The 20,058-nt window shown below is 54.6% G+C and overlaps 1 long non-coding RNA gene across 1 annotated transcript; it reads left to right on the plus strand.

Annotated features, from left to right (window-relative positions):
• The first annotated feature begins 1,227 nt into the window (after window positions 1-1,227).
• On the plus strand, window positions 1,228-11,921 carry LOC149126820 (uncharacterized). The gene is made up of 3 exons (XR_016234808.1): window positions 1,228-1,584; window positions 3,577-3,697; window positions 8,249-11,921. It is a non-coding gene; the product is annotated as an uncharacterized LOC149126820 (long non-coding RNA).
• Window positions 11,922-20,058: the final 8,137 nt, after the last annotated feature.

The raw sequence follows: 20,058 nt of genomic DNA on the forward strand, positions 1-20,058 counted from the left end.
TTAGTGTGCAGGTGTAAGACATTTTAACTCCTAATTCATGCCCACCCCTCCACCCCCCGCCCAGCTCGGTGAGCGCAGGGCTCACGGAAGGGGAGAACCCGGGAGGGGAGGGAAGCCGTGCTCCTGTCGCACGCCTCGCCTTCCCCAACAGCCTGAGAGCGAAGGTGCGGCCCCGGGCACAGTGTGGACTTGGCCTGGGCAGGCTCCCCTTCAGGCCAGTGAGTCTGCTCCGGGGGAGACTTCCTTCTCCCGCTTCTGTCTAGAGTGCCAGCAGCAAGGCTGCTTTTTTAAAAAAAAAATCTATTTATTTGAAAGGCAGAGTTAGAGAGGTCTTGCGTCCTCGGGTTCACTCCCCGGTGGCTGCAATGGCCACAGCTGGGTTGGTCCAAAGCCAGGAGCTTCCTCTGGGCCACATGGGTGCAGGGACCCAAGCCCTCGGGCCATCTAGGAGCTTCCTCTGGGCCACATGGGTGCAGGGACCCAAGCCCTCAGGCCGTCCTCCACTGCTTTCCCAAGCCCATTAGCAGGGAGCTGGGTCGGAGGAGGAGCAGCCGGGACTCCAGCCGGTGCCCAGATGGGCTGCCGGTGCTGCAGGCAGCTTTCCTCCCTACACCACAGCACCGGGCCCGGCGAGGCTGCTAAAGGGCACAGCAGAGGAGGAAGCAAAGGCCCTGAGTGGCGTGCAGACTTGGCGTTTGGCCTCAAAAACTGCCACATGCAGGATTTTGGCGACGCAACCACCTGTCTTCCCTGGGCCCCAGCTCACAGCAGTGGCAGACAAGCAAACGCAAACCCTCTTCTTGGCCTCGGCTATTGGGTTTCTTTAAGAAAATTATTTCCAGGGAAGGTGTTTTTCTAGAAATGCCTTCCCCTGGGCACTCAGCCTCGGGCATCCCCCAGCAGAGCCCACGTGGTTAGACGGCCGCTCTGGCCTCCACCGCGGGCCGGCAGCTTCCGCTGGGGGCTCTTGCCACGGAGCTGCTGTGGCCTGGGCACCGCGGGCAAGGGGCAGGAGCGGCCACAGCCCAGCCCCAGGGCCTGAGTGTCCTTAAATAGAGCGCCCTGCGGTTTGGTCGCGTTTTACCTATCACAAGAATGCACACAGCTATTTTTAGGCTAGCCCTCGGGAATGGGGAGCTGAGGTCCACAGGCATTTCAGAAGGTCCTAACTTGGCCCTTCCGTCTGTTTATAGATTTACGTTTTGCACATGTGCACTGGGACGTTTCGGTAAGGCCTGAGGAGTCCATGATTGAGGCCACAAGTCGGCTTCGTCTCCGCGGCTCACGGCCTCAGCGAAGGTTTTGGACGTCACGGCTGCAGCACCTCGTCCTCTCCAGCAGGACCTGTGTGGTCGCGTGAGCTCCACAGGCTCCCCAGGCTGCCGCTGACTGTGACGACCTCACCAGTCAGGACTCAGGAAGGGATGGAAGCCTGCGGGGTCCTGACACCCGACATCCGTGAGCCGTGGGAACCCCTGTGATTTTTTTTTTTTTTTTATGTCAGTTGAAGATTTCAACGGCAAGCGGTGCAGGATGAGGAGTGGCTTACACCCAGTGGCCTGCGGTAATGAAATGCAGAAACAGGTGATTCTCAGTGCTGGACTGGCAGCCCACCGGCGCTTCAAGGAGTAGGGCTCTTTTCATCTTGCTGCTCTTAACCCTTCTCTGTGCGTCAGCTTTCAGCTTCTGGCAAAAGGTTATCTGATCACAAGAAGGCTGCCACTGCTCCAGGCATCAGGCTGTCACATCATTGCATCCAAAGTGAGGGGGTTGGGGGTGGGGGTGGGGGTGGGCAAAAAGGCCCTTTTCATGTGTGTCTCAGCTTTAAATCTGGGGGAAATTGTTTCTGCCATAAAAATCTCTATGTCTGGACCAGGACTGGGTCACACAGACAGCTTGAAAAAGGCCTGGTTAGGGCCAGCGCCATGGCTCACTAGACTAATCCTCCGCCTTGCAGCGCCGGCACACCGGGTTCTAGTCCCAGTTGGGGTGCCGGATTCTGTCCCAGTTGCCCCTCTTCCAGGCCAGCTCTCTGCTGTAGCCAGGGAGTGCAGTGGAGGATGGCCCAAGTGCTTGGGCCCTGCACCCCACGGGAGACCAGGAGAAGCACCTGGCTCCTGCCATCGGATCAGCACAGTGCGCTGGCCACAGCACACCGGCCGTGGCGGCCATTGGAGGGTGAACCAATGGCAAAGGAAGACCTTTCTCTCTGTCTCTCTTTCTCACTGTCCATTCCACCTGTCAAAAAAAAAAAAAAAAAAGGCCTGGTTAGGTTTTTCAGCTCCTCTGACAAGCGAGAAGGAGGCCAGACGTGGTTATCGGGCCGGCACTCGGCATTTCTTCATGATACACGTTTCCATGAGCTTTCTGAAGAACCCTCTTAGGCATAGATTTCCATTCATTTACAGTAAAATAATCTTAAAAAAAAAAAGAGATGTATTTATTTGAAAGGCAGAGTTAGAGAGGGAGACAGAGATCTTTCAACTGCTGGTTCACTCCCCAGATGGCTACAACAGCCAGGGCTGGGCCGGACCAGAGCCAAGAGCCTGGAACTCCACAACCTCTGTGGGTGCAGGGGCCTAAGCACCTGGGCCATCTTGCACTGCCTCCCCAGGCTCATTAGCAGGGAGCAGCTAAGACTCAAATCAGCACTCCCACATGGGATGCTGGCATCCCAGGCACAGGCACCAATGGCACCAAAATAATCTTTAAATTCCATTTTATATTAACTTTAAAAAAAAAAAAAAAGATGTATTCACTTATTTGAAAGGCAGAGTTACAGAAAGAGGGAGAAACAAAGATCTTCCACCTGCTGATTCACTCCCCAAATGGCCACAACAGCCAGGCTTGGCCAGAAGCCTGGAACTCCATCCTGGTCTCCCACATGGGTGGCAGGGACCCAAGTACTTGGGCCATTCTCTGCTGCCTTCCCAGGTGCATTAGCGGGTAGCTGGCTCAGAAGTAGAGCAGCCAGGACTTGAACCAGTGCTCGTACAGTGGCTTCCCTGCTGGACCCCAGTGCCGGCCCCAACACATGAACTTTTTGAAGCACTCTCCTTCTCATACATTTCTCAGAACTTCTCGGCGTGGGGCCTGCGCTGTGGTTAAACTTGCACCTGCAGTGCCAACATCCCATATGGACACTGGTTCAAGCTCTGGCTGCTCCACTTGGATCCAGCTCCAAGTGCCTGGAAAAGCAGCAGAAGATGGCTCAAGTCCCTGGGTCCCTGCACCCATGTGGAAGACCTGAAAGAAGCCCCTGGCTCCTGGCTTCATTCTGGCCCAGCCCTGACCCTTGTGGCCATTTGAGGGGTAGACCAGCAGATGGAAGGTCTCTCTCTGTCTCACCTTCTCTCTCTGTAAATAAATTAATTAATTTTTAAAAAGCTCATTATATAGTTACATATCCTAGGATTCGCCATATGGTTTTAATCAGAGTGGCGCATTGCACATTCAGCTCCCTTCCCCTTCAAGGAGCAGGAGGGGAGTTGCAACCCCTCAGTTCCTTTGCCTCAGGAGCGTCAGACTGCGTGGCAAGTGCACCTGCTCCTATCTTCTTCCCCTTTCTCTCCGCAGCTTCCTGGTGGCATCGTTCTGTCTCCCACAAGAGTAACTCATGTCATACCCATGATCTGGATTGGCATGGCAACGAGAAATGTGGCCACAGGCCCGTGTCCGTCGGGTCTGATCTGAGTTGGTAAGGGATGGTGGGCCTCTGTCAGTGGCTTCTTCAGGGCGGGTGGGACCTAGAAGTCGCTCCCTTCTCCACCAGATGGTGAGCTCCCGGAGGGGTGCTCCCACCTGGGAACACACACACCTGCAGGCCATAGGGCTGTGATGTGGGTGCGTGAGGAAGTCGCACTGCCAGGTGCTTATGGGAACAGAAACAGCCGAGTTAAGCCTGGGCAGGTCTCCGTTTTCCCCAGGAACATGAGCATGATCGCCCCGGCGTGGCCGTGGACACCACTGGCCCTGGGAGACAAGCCATCACCAAGTCCCCGGAGTTTCAGAGAAGGCTGATGATGGAGAAACATCTATCTGCTAGCTTTCTGCTGTGAATAAAACCAGGGCGATGTCTTAGCAGCACAATCTCCCGTCTCTACAGGCAGATAATCTGACAGCCGCTACCATGATGAGTCAGGAGCCCGGGGTGGAGCTCTCGGCCTTGCCCTCTTGGGAAAACTGTTGACCCTTGCCAAGCCTGTGTCTTAGTCAGCCCAGGCTGCTGTTACAGAACACCACGGGCTAGGGGCTCGTTTAGTACTGTTCTGGAAGCTGGGGAGTCTGAACTAAAGGTGCAGGGGCCGGTGCGTGGCACCGCAGGCTCAGCTGCTGCCTGTGAGGCTAGCGTCCCTTGTGAGTGAGCGCTGCTTCAAGTCCCGGCTGTTCTACCTCTGATCCAGGGTGCTAATGATCTTGGGAAAGCAGCCAAAGGTGGCCCAAGTGCTTGGACCCCTGCCACCTACGTGGGAGGCCTGGATGGAATATTCTAGACTCCTGGCTTTGGCCTGGACCTGCCCCATCCATTGGCGGTATTTGGGGAATGAACCAGCAGATGGAAATGGAAGATATTACCCCTCCCCCCTTTCTCTCTCTTTCTCTCCCCCTCCCTCCCTCTGCCTTTTAAATAAGGGAACCTTTGTTTAAAAAAATGATAAACCCCACCATGCATAGAAAGCATTGCGGAGTCTGTGCAATCCCTGGAGTCGTTTACTGGTAATTACTAGTGTTACTGCTTGCACAGCCACTCAGACAAGCAAATTTCCCTTCCTTGGCTCCCTAGCAACCCTCCCAGAATTCCAAGGCAAATGCATCCATTGAGGAATGCAGCACCCTAGCCAGGGCACATTCTCCTTCGAACAGCTTGGGTAGGCAGTGGTAGGCACTGGGGAAGCAGAGATGACACACACACAGGAGGTACGCAGCAGCTCCGCGCTCAGCGCGCTGTCCCTTCGTACACATCCCAGGCTGCCCATCTGTGCGCATGGCTGGGGCGGGAACGGACTGATGTCGACACGGAGCCTACTGTTTAGGCCACGGATTCATCCAAAATTCCGGCCTGAAACAATTCCTGCCATTGGATGGCTTACCCTTTCCTAGCATGATCATGAACTAGGATAATCCTTCATCTTCCAAATCAACCGCCTGCAGCGTACATGACCGAATACACTTCAGCAGCTTTTCAAAAGTCACTCAGAAAGCTGGGCTCCCCACACGCTGAGCTGACCTCCTCCCTTGCAAAGCCCCTCCCCCCTGCTGCCTGCGGACCCGGGTGCCCATGGAGACCATGCATGCGTCTCCCCCTCTGCGGGGTTTCACAAAGGCAGGAGAAGGGGTATGCGCACCGTGGGCACAGCATCTGTCCACCCCAGCCTCGTGGGCGTTAAAACATTATGTATTTACTGTTCTGGGTTTGCCTGTTTTGGTGGCAAACACAGACAGCACACAGAGTCAGCAGGAAGTAGAGTAGCAGTTGCCTGGGGCTCAGGGTCTTGGGGGGAAGCTTTGTGGCTGCTCAGACTGCCAGCTCTGTTTCTGAGCTGCTGACACTGTTCTAAAATCGGTGGTGAGATTTTGTGAGGTTGCACACACCCCTGCACGTAGGATGCGGCTGCCTCCTGGTGAGCCCCGGGCGGAAAACGCACCACATGCACCTGACCTCCCGCACATCACACAGCTCTGCCACGCAGCGCCCTGCACAACACCAGCCCTGCAAAGATCCAAGTGCACTACCCCTTGGCTGCTGCAAAACCATTAGGCAGGACCTTCATGAGTCAGGGGCCACCTGTAGTTATGCAGCTCAGCGAATGCATTGGATATCATTAAGTTGCACACTTTAAATTGTTAAAGCACCCGACAGGCAGAGAGATAGCAAGGGGACGGAGGTAGGGGTTGGACCAGGACTTGGGAACTCAACCTGGGTCTTCCACATGGGTGGCAGGAACCCAGTTGCTTGAGCCATCGCCACTGCCTCTCAGGGTCTGCGTTAGCAGGAAGTCAGAGTCAGAAGTGGGAGCTAGGAAGTGAACCCAGGTTCCCCAAGGTGGGATGCAGGCATCGCAGCCTCAGCCTAACACCTGTCATGAATTGCACGATTTAAATGGCTGAATTGTGTATTGAATTACATCTCAATCACGATAAAAAAAAATAATCATACAGGGGCCAGCACTGTGGCGCAGGAGTTTAAGTTACCAGTTAGGGCACCAGCATCCCCTGTCAGATTGCTGGTTGGAGTCCGAGCTGCTCCTTTTCCCATCCAACTCCCTGCTAATGCACCTGGGAAGGCAGCTGAAGATGGTGCAGGTACTTGGACCCCTGCCACCCATGTGGGAGACCCAGGTGCAGTTCCAGGCTCCTGGCTTCAGCCTGGCCCAGACCCAGTCCTGTGGCCATTTAGGGAGTGAAGCAGCAGATGGAATCTCTACCCTCTTTCAAATAAATAAGTAAATCTGTTAGAGAGAAAAAACCACAGAAATCGTGGGTTCTCCACTTTGGTGCACAAGGAGGAGCCCCAGGGCCAGCCTGCAGAGGTCACACCTGGGGTCTCCAGTGCCCACTTGGCCCTCAGTGCCTGCTTTGCCCCACGTCTCCTGCCAGCCCTCCATGAAAAAACCACCCTTCCCTGGTTGCAGGTCAAGTTCAGAATCATCCCTGTCTCACGATGCTTTTGCCTGCTCTACAAGAGAGAAGCTCATGTCAGCCCCTACTGCCCTGGGGGCTCCCCTGCAGGGGGGCAGGTTTGCAGCAGTGGGGGGGCCAGGCCGGGGCTTGTCAGGACCCCCCACAGGGAGACCCGGTGATTAGTGTGCTGGGGATCTGGCCACCCCTGCCGGGTCCAAGCCCCAGGCCAGCCCTGGACCTCCTGCCAGGAGGACGCCTCTTGTCCTGACCCCTCATTTCCCCGGGCAGTGCATCCGGGAGGCCTTGGGGAGAGGCTGTGGGAAGCCAAGGCCTGGCTCTGAGGCTCGTCCATCCTGGAACTCGGGGCCAACGAGGCGCCCAGCACCCAGCCTTCATGGGATGAGCAAGTTGCTATGAATGGGAGGTGGCACGCCTTTGATCTGGAGCTAAGACCGGCATGGCTTGGTGGTCAAGTGCCTGGGCTCTGCTTAGACTCCAGCTCCCTGCTAATGTGCACCTTGGGAGACAACAGGTTCAAATACCTGGGTCCCTGCCACCCACCTGGGAGACCCAGATTGAGTTCCCAGCTTTGGCCACTGGGGAACACTTGGGGAGTGAACTAGCAGACAGGAGCTCACTCTCTCTTGCTCTAATGAATAAATAATTTAGCTAAAGCAAAAGCAACACCAGTGAGCAAATCGGTGAACCTTTTTTGTCCAGCTCATTCTCAGAGACCCCCAAACATTGCCCTGAGCTGCCAAAACTCACTTCCTCCAGGAAGCCATCGGGATGCCCCCTACCCACTCCCCCTCACTAACCCGCTGTGTCATGGGGAGGGGCAAGGCCCCCAGCGCCCGGCTGCCCTCATTTGAGTCCTGTGGGACCAGGGACAGGCGACGGAGCCCCTCAGAGCCTCTGTTTCCAGCTCGATGCGAGGAGGCAGTCAGTTGTCAGGCGCGAGCATCCAGGACTTACACACGGCTCCGTGTCGCCTCTTAGCCGTGGTGTGGTGTCGCCTGTCGCTCCCAGCATCAAGGAAGGACAGTTCTCTAGCTGGGGGCCTGCCCCTGCGGGAGCAGATACCCTGCTCACGCCGGTCTCTGATACACGTTCACAATCTGCTTCCCATGGCGGTTTCTTTCATATTAGGAGAAAACCCTCACAATTCTTACCAAGGATGGCCTGCCCTTAATTATTCGAAGTTGTGGTTATTCATTCCTTCATATGTTTGAAAGGTAGAAAGACAGATCTTCCATCCGCTGGTTCACTCCACGAATACCCACAACGGCCACAACGGCTGGGTCAGTCTGAAGCCAGGGGCCCAGAACTCCATCTGGGTCTCCCACACAGGTGGCCAGGGCCCAAACACCTGGGCCAACATCAGCTGCCTTCCCAGGATGCATTAGCAGGCAGCTGAATGGAAAGCAGAGGAGCCGGGATTTGAACCAGCGCTCCCACGTGAGAAGAAGGCATCGCCAGAGGCCGACTAACTGGGGACGGCACAATGCACCGGGCCCACCCTCCCCCGCCACCTGCCCTTGTTTTCAACCCTGAGTGCCTGTGGGAGGAAGGATCACCACTTTCCCGCTTGCCTTGTTTCTCAGAAGCCTTGTTGGATCTCTTGCAGCAGAAGCAGCCCTGGGACCTGCCTGACGTGGGTGGCTGTGGTTTATGGAACCACTTGGACCGCTCGGGCTGCTCCTCACAGGAACGTCGGCTCTCCACTCTTCCAGCGTGGGTCTTGCAAAACAGCATATTGTGGCCATCTGTTCTGGGGGCATGGAGAAGAGAACGGACGTCATTTGATGTAAGGGTATGAGGAAAGAGCAGAGCGTAGGGCCAGCCCTGAATAGAAGTGGGCAGGAGTCATCTCTGGTGTGTCTGCCCTCCCTCGTCTTGCTTCGGTGGTATCCCTCCTTTGCCAGCCACCTGCTGCCTTCAGAGGTTCTCTGTGCCCCAGCCCAACCACAGAAGACATAAAACCCTCTCCCCTCACAGCCAGCAAGCCTCGCCATGGTGAGTTTTGATGGCAGAGACCTGAGTTCAAACATGAGCTCCTCTACGTGCTCACTGTCTGGACATGTGCACGTTACCTAACCTGCCCCACATGAAATACAGGGCACCGTGTTCCTTGTGGCCGCTGGTGTGCTTTCAGCAGCAAGTAAGTGAAAAGCCAAGTAAATGCGTTCAACCAACAAGGAAAAAGTCATCAGTTCTATCATTTAGTTGAAAGAGAAACAGAGAGATCTTCCTCCCAGATGGCTCCCACAGCTAGGGCTGGGCCAGGCTGAAGCCAGAAGCCTGGAACTCCATCCGGTCCCCCACGTGCATGGCAAGGACCAGGTACTTGAGGCTTTATCTGCTGCCTCCCAGGGTTTGCATTAGCAGGGCGCTGGAATCAGAAGTGGAGGAGCCGGGACTCAGGCCAGGCAGCAATAGAACCACTGTGCCAACTGCCCACCCCACAGGGAGGAGAGATTTCACCCCCATTGTCAGAAATGCAGAGGTGGGGCCGGCACCGTAGCTCACTAGGCTAATCCTCCACCTGCGGCGCCGGCACACCGGGTTCTAGTCCCAGTCGGGGCGCCGGATTCTGTCCCGGTTACCCCTCTTCCAGGCCAGCTCTCTGCTGTGGCCAGGGAGTGCAGTGGAGGATGGCCCAAGTGCTTGGGCCCTGCACCCCATGGGAGACCAGGAGAAGTACCTGGCTCCTGGCTTCGGATCAGCACAGTGCGCTGGCTGCAGCACACCAGCCGCGGCGGCCATTGGAGGGTGAACCGATGGCAAAAGGAAGACCTTTCTCTCTGTCTCTCTCACACTGTCCACTCTGCCTGTCAAAAAAAAAAAAAATGTAGAGGTGGGCAGACTGAGTGAATCTCCTCTTTCTGCTCTGTGTCAGCCGCATCTTTTTTTTTTTTTTTTTAAAGATTTTATTTATTTGAGAGGCAGAGTTACAGAGAGAGGGAGAGACAGAGAGAACGATCTTGCTTCTGCTGGTTCACTCCCCAAAAGACTGCAATGGCCAGAGCTGTGGCAATCCGAAGCCCGGAGCCAGGAGCTTCTTCCTGGTCTCCTATGAGGGTGCAGAGGCCCAGGCACTTGGGCCATCTTCTACTGCTTCCCCAGGACATAGTAGAGAGCTGGATCAGAAATGGAGCAGCCAGGACACGAACAGGTGCCCATATTGGATGCTGCGATTGCAGGTGGAGGCTGAGCCCACTGTGCCGCAGCGCTCGCTGGGTCAGCCATATCTTGAAGCTGGCTCCATTCACAGGCAGAATGGCCGTTACTGGGACAGATGGCACCAATGCAGTGCTGCGTGCTGATTAGCTTGGGCCTGGGTCCCTAAGTCAGACACTAACAGGGCCGGGATCCCCACGATTGGAACAGAGACCCGTGGTTCTCTACCCTGAGCATGCACAGAATCACCTGAGCACTTATTAAACTGCAGGTGCACACCTCAGCCCCAGAGTTTTACATTCAGTCAGTCCAGAGAAGAGCCTGCTGTGATAGACTAAGGAGAGGGGCCCCCTAGAGTTTGGTCAGCTCCCCAAACTACACAGTGGGTGTCGGAGAGGTAATTATGAGACACAAAACCTTGCTGAGGGGGCTGCGCTGTTGCGTAGTGAGCTAAGCCTCAGCCTGCAGTGCCGACATCCTATATGGGTGCTGGTTCGAGTCCCATGTGCTCCTCTTCGGAACCAGCTCTCTGCTATGGCCTGGGAAAGCAGTGGAAGATGTCCCAAGTCCTTGGGCCCCTGCACCCATGTGGGAGATTCAGAGGAAGGTCCTGGCTCCTGCTTCAGATCTGCCCAACTCCAGCCGTTGTGGCCTTTTGGGGAGTGAACCAGCAGATGGAAGACCTTTCTCTGTGGCTCTGTCTCTCCAATAAATAAATAATAAAAAAAAACCTTGCCGTATAAATGTGGACATTGCTTCAGTAACCTATGGCTGTGTACACAATACTCCAAAGCTCGGTGGCTTCCCACAGCTGTCTGTGCATGCTTCTCATGGTCCCGAGGTCTGACTGGGCCTACCTGAGCAGGTTCCCTGTGGTGGAATGAGGTGAAAAGGTCATATCAAGATGGCCGCTGAGAACAGAAACTGCCTGGCAACTGGCCATGATTGGATGGTTTCAGAAACTGCCTGGCAACAAGAGCCTGACTGGCAACAGGCTGTGATTGGATGGCTTTGGAAACTGCCTGGCAACAGGCTGTGATTGGTTGGGGCATAGACCGCCCCTTGACCGGATTGGCTGGCATTGGCTATATAAGCAGCTGTAGCACCTGAAATAAACGAGTCTGCGGGTTGCTCGCCTCTGGCCCGCTTTGACCCGACTCCTGGGGTCTGTGTGGTGACTCCGCGCCTCTTGTCCCCACCACGCTTCTCATCTCAGAACGAATCCTCTCAGAACAAATCAACTGTAACAGTTCCCCTTGGGGTCTCCCAGGCAGCAATGGTCAGAACCTCCAAAGGCTGCGTCCGAGCTGTGGAGCCAGACTGCACCAGGCACGTCTTTGTCCACTGAGCTCCTCCACGTGGTAGCTCGGGCTTCCTCACAGTATGACAGTCTCGGGAGGGCAGCTGACTTTCTCCAGAGCCAGCATCCCAAGAGGTCAGGCAGAAACATGGCCTTCCAAACTCACACTGCATCAGCGCCCGGTCCTGTCGGCGACAGGGAGTCCGAGAACCAGCTCGGATTCCAGAGAGAAGCGCCTCTGTGCAAAGGCTAGGGTGACGGGTGGCCAGCTGCCACAGGCGTTAGAGATCATCTGTGTGACAGCTCAAGGAGGCACGGAAGTCAAGTATTCACCTGATAAGTACGCAGGAAATGGGTATTCCTGAAACTGAGGGGAATTTGCTTATTATACTTTTTGTAAGCTTTATTTATTTGAAAGGCAGAGGGACAGAGAAAGACAGAAACACGAAGGGAGAGGGAGATTCCATCTGCTGGTTCACTCCCCAAATGGCCACAACAGCCAGGTCTGGATAAGGCAAAGCCGTGAGCCAGGACACCCCATCCTGGTCTCCCGTATGCATGGCAGAAACTCAACTATTTGAGCCATCATCGGATTCTCCTGAAGGCACACTGGATGCTGAGTTGGAAGTGGAGTAGCCAGCACTCAAACTGGCACTGATAAAGACGCAGGCATCTTGCTTCAGGAATTCTGAAGACCCCTCGTGTGCCTGGATTTCAAACTTTGTTGCATCAAAATAAATTTGTCTTTGGGCGAGGGAGGGTGTAATGTATGCAATATTCTTTTTTAAAAAAAAGTTTTTTAAGATTTACTTATTTGAAAGAGAGAGAGAGAGAGGAGAGGAGAGAGACAGAGAGACAGAGATCTTCTATCCACTGGTTCACCCCTCAAAGGGTCCACAGCAACCAGGACTAGGTCAGGCCAAAGCCAGAAGCCAGGAACTTCTTCCAGGTCTCCCACATGGGTGCAGAGGCCCAACTACTTTGGTTATCTTCCACTGCTTTCCCAGGTGCATTAGCAGGGAGCTGGATTGGAAGTGGAGCAGCTGGGACTCGAACCAGAACCCACATGGGATGCCAGCGCTGCAGGCCACGGCTTTACCCATTACACACAGCACTGGTCCCCCAAAATATTTTTAAATGATAGTTTTATTTATTTGGAAGCACAGGGAGTGAGAAAGAGAAAAAAGGGAAGGTAGGAAGGTAGGAAGGGAAGGAGGGAGGAAGGGAGGAGGGAGGGAGGGAACTTGAACCCAGCACTATGAGATGGATGTGGGTGTCCCAGCCGGTGTCTTCTTAACTACCAGGCTAAACGCCCACCATAAGTTATCTTTTAATCCCATTTTCTAAGAACTTTTTGACATATCCTCATACACCTTCGAAATTTGAACTCTCCTATGCACCACTTAATTTCAGAATGGCCTTGTATGGTTTTGTTTTATGGTGTGATGGTTTTTCTTCATTTATGTCTTCCAAATATATGTACATACATACATCTACTTCCGTATCTGTCTCTATCCACATGCTTGTATGCTCACTGGTGTGTGTGCACATGTGTGAGTGTGTCCATATATGTGTACTTACTGGCGTGTGTATGCACGTGTGTGAATGCATGACTTCCTTTAAAGCATGTCAGTGACTTGGATTTTTATCCAGCCCCATGGCAGAGAAGATCTTGTGGGGCTTCCGCTTCTGTGTGTGTTAGGGTGGGGGAGGAGCAGGTGCAGGCTATGAGAAAATATGCCAGTTCAGAGGGAGGGAACAAAGCGAGCTGCGTGGCTGGAGTACTTCGTCCACAGACATCTGTGTGTCCTGCCAAGCCTGGATGTGTTTAGACTTGAGCGTCAAGGGGAGGGTTGCACAAAGGCGCGTTGCTGGGGTTGGTTCTGTAGTCCGAGCAGACTGGGGTGCTCACACTGAGCTATTTCTGTATAAAAATTTCTCTGGAAGCCTGTGAGAAGCCACTAACCACTGCGGTTTACTGTAATGTCCTCCCGTTCACTGTCTGTTGCATCATTTCCCCTCCGTTCTGTGACTGTGTGTGTGCTTGTGTGTGTCCCTGTGTGTGTTCCGGAGTTATGTTGCCATGGAGAGTTATTTGGAATAGGCGTCTTACGAGCCACTTGAGCTGAACATATGAAAATGTACTTCAGAAATCAAAGCTCCTTTTGTATGCATAGACCCTGTCTGGAAGGCTACATAATACATGGATAGCAGTAGGTGCTCCTGGAGAGGGGAGGGACGGGGGGACTCAGGGATCAGTGGCATCAGGGAGACGGACTCCTCCCTGTGTACTGTTCAAAATTTTTACTTACTCTAAGCATGTGATGCTTTTAAAAAAAATGAAAATCGAAGTTTAAATGCCAAGGCTTCCCTTGGGAAATACGCTCTGATTCCAGTACCCGCCTTGGCTCCTGCGCGCCACTTCCCAGGAAGACATGGGAACTCTGTAGCCATCATGAGCTGAATACCAAGAAGGCATCCGCCTGGCGTCTACTCCCTCACCCCACCCTGCCCCATAGCCACAAGGACGTGGTCCTCACCCCTAGCGGCTGGGCTGGGCAGAGCGTGTTGAGAAGAGGTGCCGCATCTGTCAGATTCAATTCCGTCCCTGATGCGGTGTGGATTAGAGTAATCTGTCATGACTTTGCACACGTTCTTTCTGGCAGCATTGCCGAGAAAGTGCAGCTGGTTGCGGCGAGCCAAGGAGTCACATCACCTCTTCAGATGCCTGGGGTCGCCTGGCGAGCCCACGTGGAACAGCTCTGAGACGCTGGGCGAGGAGGCATCCTGCCTGGTGACAGAGAACCGTAAACACTTCCGTAGCGTGTCTACACATGTTCCAAGTCTCTACAAAACGATGGCTCAGACTCCAGAAACTGTGGTGACCTTATTCTGTGTGTGTAGATTTACTCTGCTGAGCTGACAGACCATTTCCAAACCAGGAGTCCGGGGTGTGAACAGACACCTCCCCGTGACAGTTCCTTTCCAGTCTTTGCAATGCTGGGAGCCACTGAAACAGCCAACACAGCACCTCTCATTAGCATTACGTGGTCCACGTGGGCTCCCTTGATTGAACTGGTCGGAGTTCCAGTTATTGCAAATCACTGGTCAATCCAAGAGGGAGGAGAACGCAATAAAAAGGAAAAACGCAGCCCATCACAAAAATAACTTGAGATGCGTGCAGCCTGCCGGCGTGCGGTCGTTGGTGTTGAACTTGCTCTCAGCCCTGTCTCCAGTAGACCACACCCTGCCCCTACAGAAACTGCTCCCTGCCTTGGGAATAGCAAAGTCATGAGAACTAGAAAAGCTGCTGAGAATCTGGCAAGGTTTAATGTGAGTGCTTCCATTAGCTCTGGGCAGGGCGAGGGGAGAGGAAATCACCCACGGACTGTACCCTCCCGAGGTGGAGCCACGCCTCCCGGTCGGGGAGCCCACGCCCAGACCTGGCTCATGAGCCAGTTTTGCTGCGCCAGGGCCTGTTGTGTTGTTCCAACATGTGGCAGCGCCTGTCACCCTGGAAGCTTTCCTGCTGCAAGGGCTTCCTCTTGCACACACAGCCACAAAGTCTCCAAGTTGCCTCCCGGGGCCCCTGTGCTCCTGCGCGGAGCTCAGCAGGGCAAGGGTTTCTGGGGATTTCAGGACACACTGACCAGCAGCCAGGTGACAGGCGCATTTTCTACATTTTGGGTCCTGTCACACAGCCACTGTACCAGGCTGGCATCACTGACAGCTTTGCCACTGCACAGGGAAGGGTGTGACCTGCCGGTTCTGTCCACTGGGATTCACACCCAGGCCCTTCTGGCCCAAGAGCAGACCTCCTCCCCGGTGGCCTCCAGTTTGGACAGGACCCTCAGGGAGGCTGGCCAGACCCCGGGCAGGACCTTGATGAGACTGGGGATTCGAGTTAGGAGCAGAGGATAACCCAGTAATTGACAGTTTGAGGGATCTCCAAAAAGTTCATGGAAAACGAATACTATGAAAAAACTGTGCATGCATTTCAAACATTTTTTTGGTACTAAAATAAACTTATCTTTTAATCTCATTTTTTCTACCAACTTTTTAAAAACTATTTTTCATCTACTTGAGAGACAGAGTGATGGAGAAAGAGAGAGATATCTTCCAACTGTTGATTTACTCCCCAAATGCCCACAACAGCTAGGACTGGGCCAGGCCGAAGCCAGGAGCCCAGAACTCCCTCCAGGTCTCTCACGCGGGAGGTAGGGGGCCGAGCACTTGCGGCCTCCCCGGATGCACATTAGCCGGAAGCTGGATCCAAATCACAGTAGCCGGGACTCGAACTGGTGCTCTGATACTGGATGAGGGCTTCACCTGCTACTGCCCACTCCACCATGAACTTCTAGAAGTCCTCTCGTGCAGGGTCATCCGGAATCTGAGATCACAGATTCCTGTGAGCCCAACAGCAGGGAGTAAGGGGCTGGGCTCCTGGGCAGGATTGCAACCCCTAGAAAGACCAAGCGGGAGACCACCGGGCTGAGCCTCAGCCACGGAGGATACAACAGAAGCCATGATTCAGAATCAGAGACTCCAAGGGGTCAAGGTGAAAGCCTCAAAGCAGGACTTTTGTCCACAGGGGATATAGCAGCGGGCCAGTGGCTAGAATCAGCTCAAGCAAGACCAGCACAGACTGACTTGGTGCTAACACCCTGCCAGGCAGCAAGGCCTATTCTAGTTGCCATGGTACCAGCAGCAAGTGTAATAGCTCAAGTCTCCACCCTTAAGATACTAGAGTATAGTGAGGAGACAAATAAGTGAGAAAACATAACATTTATTTGCGAGGCAGGGAGACAAAGATAGACTCATTTTCAGGGAGAGTTCCCATCCATGGGTTCACTCCCCCCAAAATGCCCACAACAGCTGGGGTTGAGGCTGGCTAAAGCTGGGAACGCAATCCAGGTCCCCCATGTGAGTGGCAGAACACAACTCCTTGAGCTATCACCTGCTGCCTTCCAGAGTGTGCATTAGCAGGGAGCTGAAGTCATGTGCTGGAGCTGGGACCCAAACACAGGCACTCTGACGTGAGACGTGGCATCTTGCCCAGCGTCGTGACTACAAGGCTAACCACCTGCCCGGAAATGTATATATTAATGAGGGTAAATACTACAGAGAAGGTTCAGCTGTGCAACAGGATGGTGGTGCTGGTGATGATGGTGATGTTTGCTGTTTTACCTAAGATAGGGAAGAACGCAGACTGTGGGATATTTAAGCAGAGATCGAAGCAAGGGAGAGAATACAGAGGCAAGTGTTGTAGGTAAAAGGAACAGCAGTTGTCAAAGTTCTGAAGCAAGACCCGGAAGAAGCTCCTGGCTCCTAGCTCCTGGCTTTGGATCAGTCCAGCTCTGCCATTGCAGCCATATGGGGGGGGGGGTGAACCAGTGGATGGAAGACCTCCCCCCACCTCTATGTAACTGTGCCTTTCAAATAAATACATAAAAATCTTAAAAAAAAAAAAAAGGCTACTTGCGGTGTTGGAATAGCAGGGAGGTGGGGTTCGCAGGGCGGTTCCTGGAGAGCAGTGTCTGATGGTGATTAGTGCACGTGCGCTCCGGACTGAGCCGGCGAAGAGAACGTAGGGGAAGCAAGCAAGGCTGGGCAAAGGAAGGCGAGCTGGGTCCCAGCCCCAGCACAAGCCTTAGACTTCTGCATCATGTTCCAAAGAGGAGGTGACCTTCAGAGCTGTTCCAAGCCCTGCACCCTAACATCACTCAGCCATGGAGTGTGGCTGTTGCAGCAAGGAGGAGGGAGTGATGTTGAGAGAGGCGGCTCCCCCAGCCAATGTCAGCCCCGGAGAGCGGGCGGCCGGCAGGGCCAGCATGCACTGCTGGGGCAGGGGCGGGGGCAGGGGCAGGATGCACTCAGACGGGGGTCCAGGAGCCAGCCGGCACAGCCCCTTGGCGGCTGTGGTCAGGATGTGGGCGTCTGTTCCACACAAGTTGGGGAGCCGTGGGAGGATGTGCAAGAGGGCCGTGCTCTAACTTGTGTTCCAGGCTGCAGCTGGCCCGGGTGCGGAGCAGGAAGCCTCCACGGCAGGTCCTCAAGTGAGGGTCACGAAAGGGTGTCGGGTTCTGGGTAAATCTTGCAGGTCGAGCCGATGGGGTTTGCTGGTGGATAGCACGCGGGGTGTGAGGAAGAGGGAAAACAGGTCCCACGCCGGTTGGCCCTCTGGAATACCTGGAAAGCTGGAGTGGCCGCGAGGAAGCCTGCTACTGTGACAGTGCCTGCTCTTGTCCCCTTGCAGTCCTGCAGCACGGAAGCCAAGATCAGGGAAGCGTCCGCCTCCTCGTCGTTGCCCGCTGCTGGAGGCGCCCACACACCTTGGCTTCCCAGCCCATCGGCACATCGGACGTTCCAAGTTCCAACCTCTGCGTCTGTCGTCCAGCCTCCGTCGCCCCCTCCTCCTCCTCCTCATGCCGGTCCTCCAGGCGCTGTTTTCAAAGGACCCTTGTGACCCACCCATGCGTTCCAGGATGATCCCCCACCCAAGATTCCCCACCGCATCTGAGACTCCCCTTACCACGGTAGGCAACATCGCCACCGCCTCTGGGTCACAGGTGTGACATCTGCGAGGGGGGCATTGTCTACCCGGTGCAAAGAGCCAGACCTGCAAGGTGCAGCTAGAGCTTGGTCTGGGACATTTGGTTCAATGTTCCCGGGGAGACGTCAGGCCGACAGTTGGATATCTGAGTCCGGATTTCGGAAGGGAGGACCCCAACTGAAATATGAATTGGGCATCTCCTTGTTGTGTTTAAAACCACAGGCAACCGGTTCACCCAGGAAGTGAGTGCAGAGTGAGGAGAGAAGGCTGCGGTTTGAGTCCTGGCATAGCCCCACGGCCGGGGATGGGAGAGAGAAGGAGGAACAACCAAGAGTGGCGAGAGAGGCACGCGGAACGGCGGCCCGGAGGCCAAGGAAAGGCAGGGCTCGCAGCAGAGACAGCAACTGGCTCCGGAAGAGCCGAGGGAGATGGAGCTGGCGGTGCCCCTGCCGTGGCTGGCAGGCCCTGGTGTGGAAGTGTGATGCCCTGGTGAAGATGGCTTCCAGAGGTGCCGGGAGCTGAGGGATCAGAGCCATCGCACTCAGCGTTCTGATGAGCATGTGTGGACGGATGAGCAGGGGGATGGGGCAGCAGGGTCCGGCACCGCCCGAGGCCTGCCCAGGGCTGCCGGGGTGCAGGGTCTGGGCTGGAGGTTGAGGTTTGGGTCACAGCGGGAGGCACCTGTGTGGGAGTGGAGGCCGCAAGAGCCCCTCGGAGACGCAGCTCTTGACCCCGTGGACAGCTGCCTGCCGGTGCGGACAAGCTGGATCCGGGTGGAAGTTTCTAGAAATTTGATCTTATTTTAGCTACACTGGGGAAATTATTTAAAAGAAACTAGTGGCGATTTTTCATGGGAAAAACCCTCTCCAAATAGAAGTGTATTATGAGAATTTCCATGCATCAGTTTTTCCAAAAACTGGGCATACCCCTAAAGACACTTGGCATTCTCAGAACAAAACGAAACATAATTATAACATATTTTCTCCGAAGCATATGAAGCACTTTTTTTTTTTAAACTGAGGCTGTCATCCTGTGACTGTGAGATTATACAACGGCATTTGGCTTTAAAACGCTAAAACGTAGAGCAGGAAAGCCATTCTCCAGATGTCACAGAGCAGGGGCCTGGCCAAGCCTACCGGTGAGGCAGTGGAACAGGAATGCGGGGCCAGGCGGCAGCCAGAGGAGATGCTGCAGGGGCCGTGGGAATGGGAGCAAGTGGTGGGGAGGGCTCTGAGGAATCAGGAAACCAGCATCCAATATAAACACACACGGGACAGGCGTTTGGGGCAGTGCTTATGTCGCCACTTGAGACACCTGCATTCCACGTCAGAGTCCCCGGGTTCGAGTCCGGACTCTGGTTCCGATCCAGGATTCTGCCAATGTGCACCCTGAAAGACAGCATGTGATGGCTCAAGTGCTTGGGTCCCTGCCACCCACTTGGGAGACCTGGATTGAGTTCTGGGCTCCTGGCTTCAGTCTGGCCCAGTCCCAGCTGTTGCAGGCATTTGGAGAGTGAATCAGCAGATGGAAGCTCTCTCTTCCTTTTTCTATTTATTTATTTACTTATTTAAAAGGCATAGTGGGCACAGAGAGAAGGAGACAGAGAGAAAGATCTTGGTCCATTCTCTAAATGGCCTGGGCTGACCAGGCTGAAACCAGGACCCCCGAACTCCATCCAAGTCTCCCACAAGCCATCCTCCTCTGCCTTACCAGGCACGTCAGCCAGGAGCTGCATTGGGAACAGAGCAGCCAGGACTCCAACCAGCACTCTGACATGGGATGGCAACATCACCCGTGGTGGCCTAACCTGCTGCACCGCAGCAGCTGTCCACCAGCAAGTCTTCTCGCTCGCTTGCTCTCTTTCCTTTCCTCCCTCTCTTTACATAAGTTAAATAATATGCATTTAAACATATGTTGGTAACAGCATCATGGGGCGAGGGGACAGAGGACATGAATGCAGACAGGGTGAGGGCTGCCACTTCAGCATACATTAAGGAGAAGGTCCCCCCTCTGTCTAGGAGAGCCAAGTCTGTAGGATGAGAAACCCACCTCAGGGCCTTTGCACATACTGTCCCGGCTCTTCGGCCTACTCAGGCCTTCCCTGCACTCTGAGTGACTCTCACACATCCCTCAGGTCTCACCTGCAAGGTGCGTTGTCAGGAACCCCCTAGCTGGCCCGTCCCATGTTAACCTGCTTGTGTGGCCAATTAATTGGAAAGCTACAGATATTTCTTCTGGCGTAACCTTAGAATAGCACCTGGTGGAGAACCGCAAACCCACCCAGGCCACGTGGTCCCCACCCCACTATATGGCTAGTGTTTCTCCCCGTTCTCCTCTGATTCTCGCGCATGCTGCGGGCTTACTGGCTGCCCTCTCCTGCCCGTGAAGGCAGGGAGTCATTTTC

The sequence above is a fragment of the Oryctolagus cuniculus genome, chromosome 5, assembly GCF_051225735.1.
Source record: "Oryctolagus cuniculus isolate XC-2025 breed Fujian yellow rabbit chromosome 5, ASM5122573v1, whole genome shotgun sequence".
Classification (NCBI taxonomy): Eukaryota; Metazoa; Chordata; class Mammalia; order Lagomorpha; family Leporidae; genus Oryctolagus; species Oryctolagus cuniculus.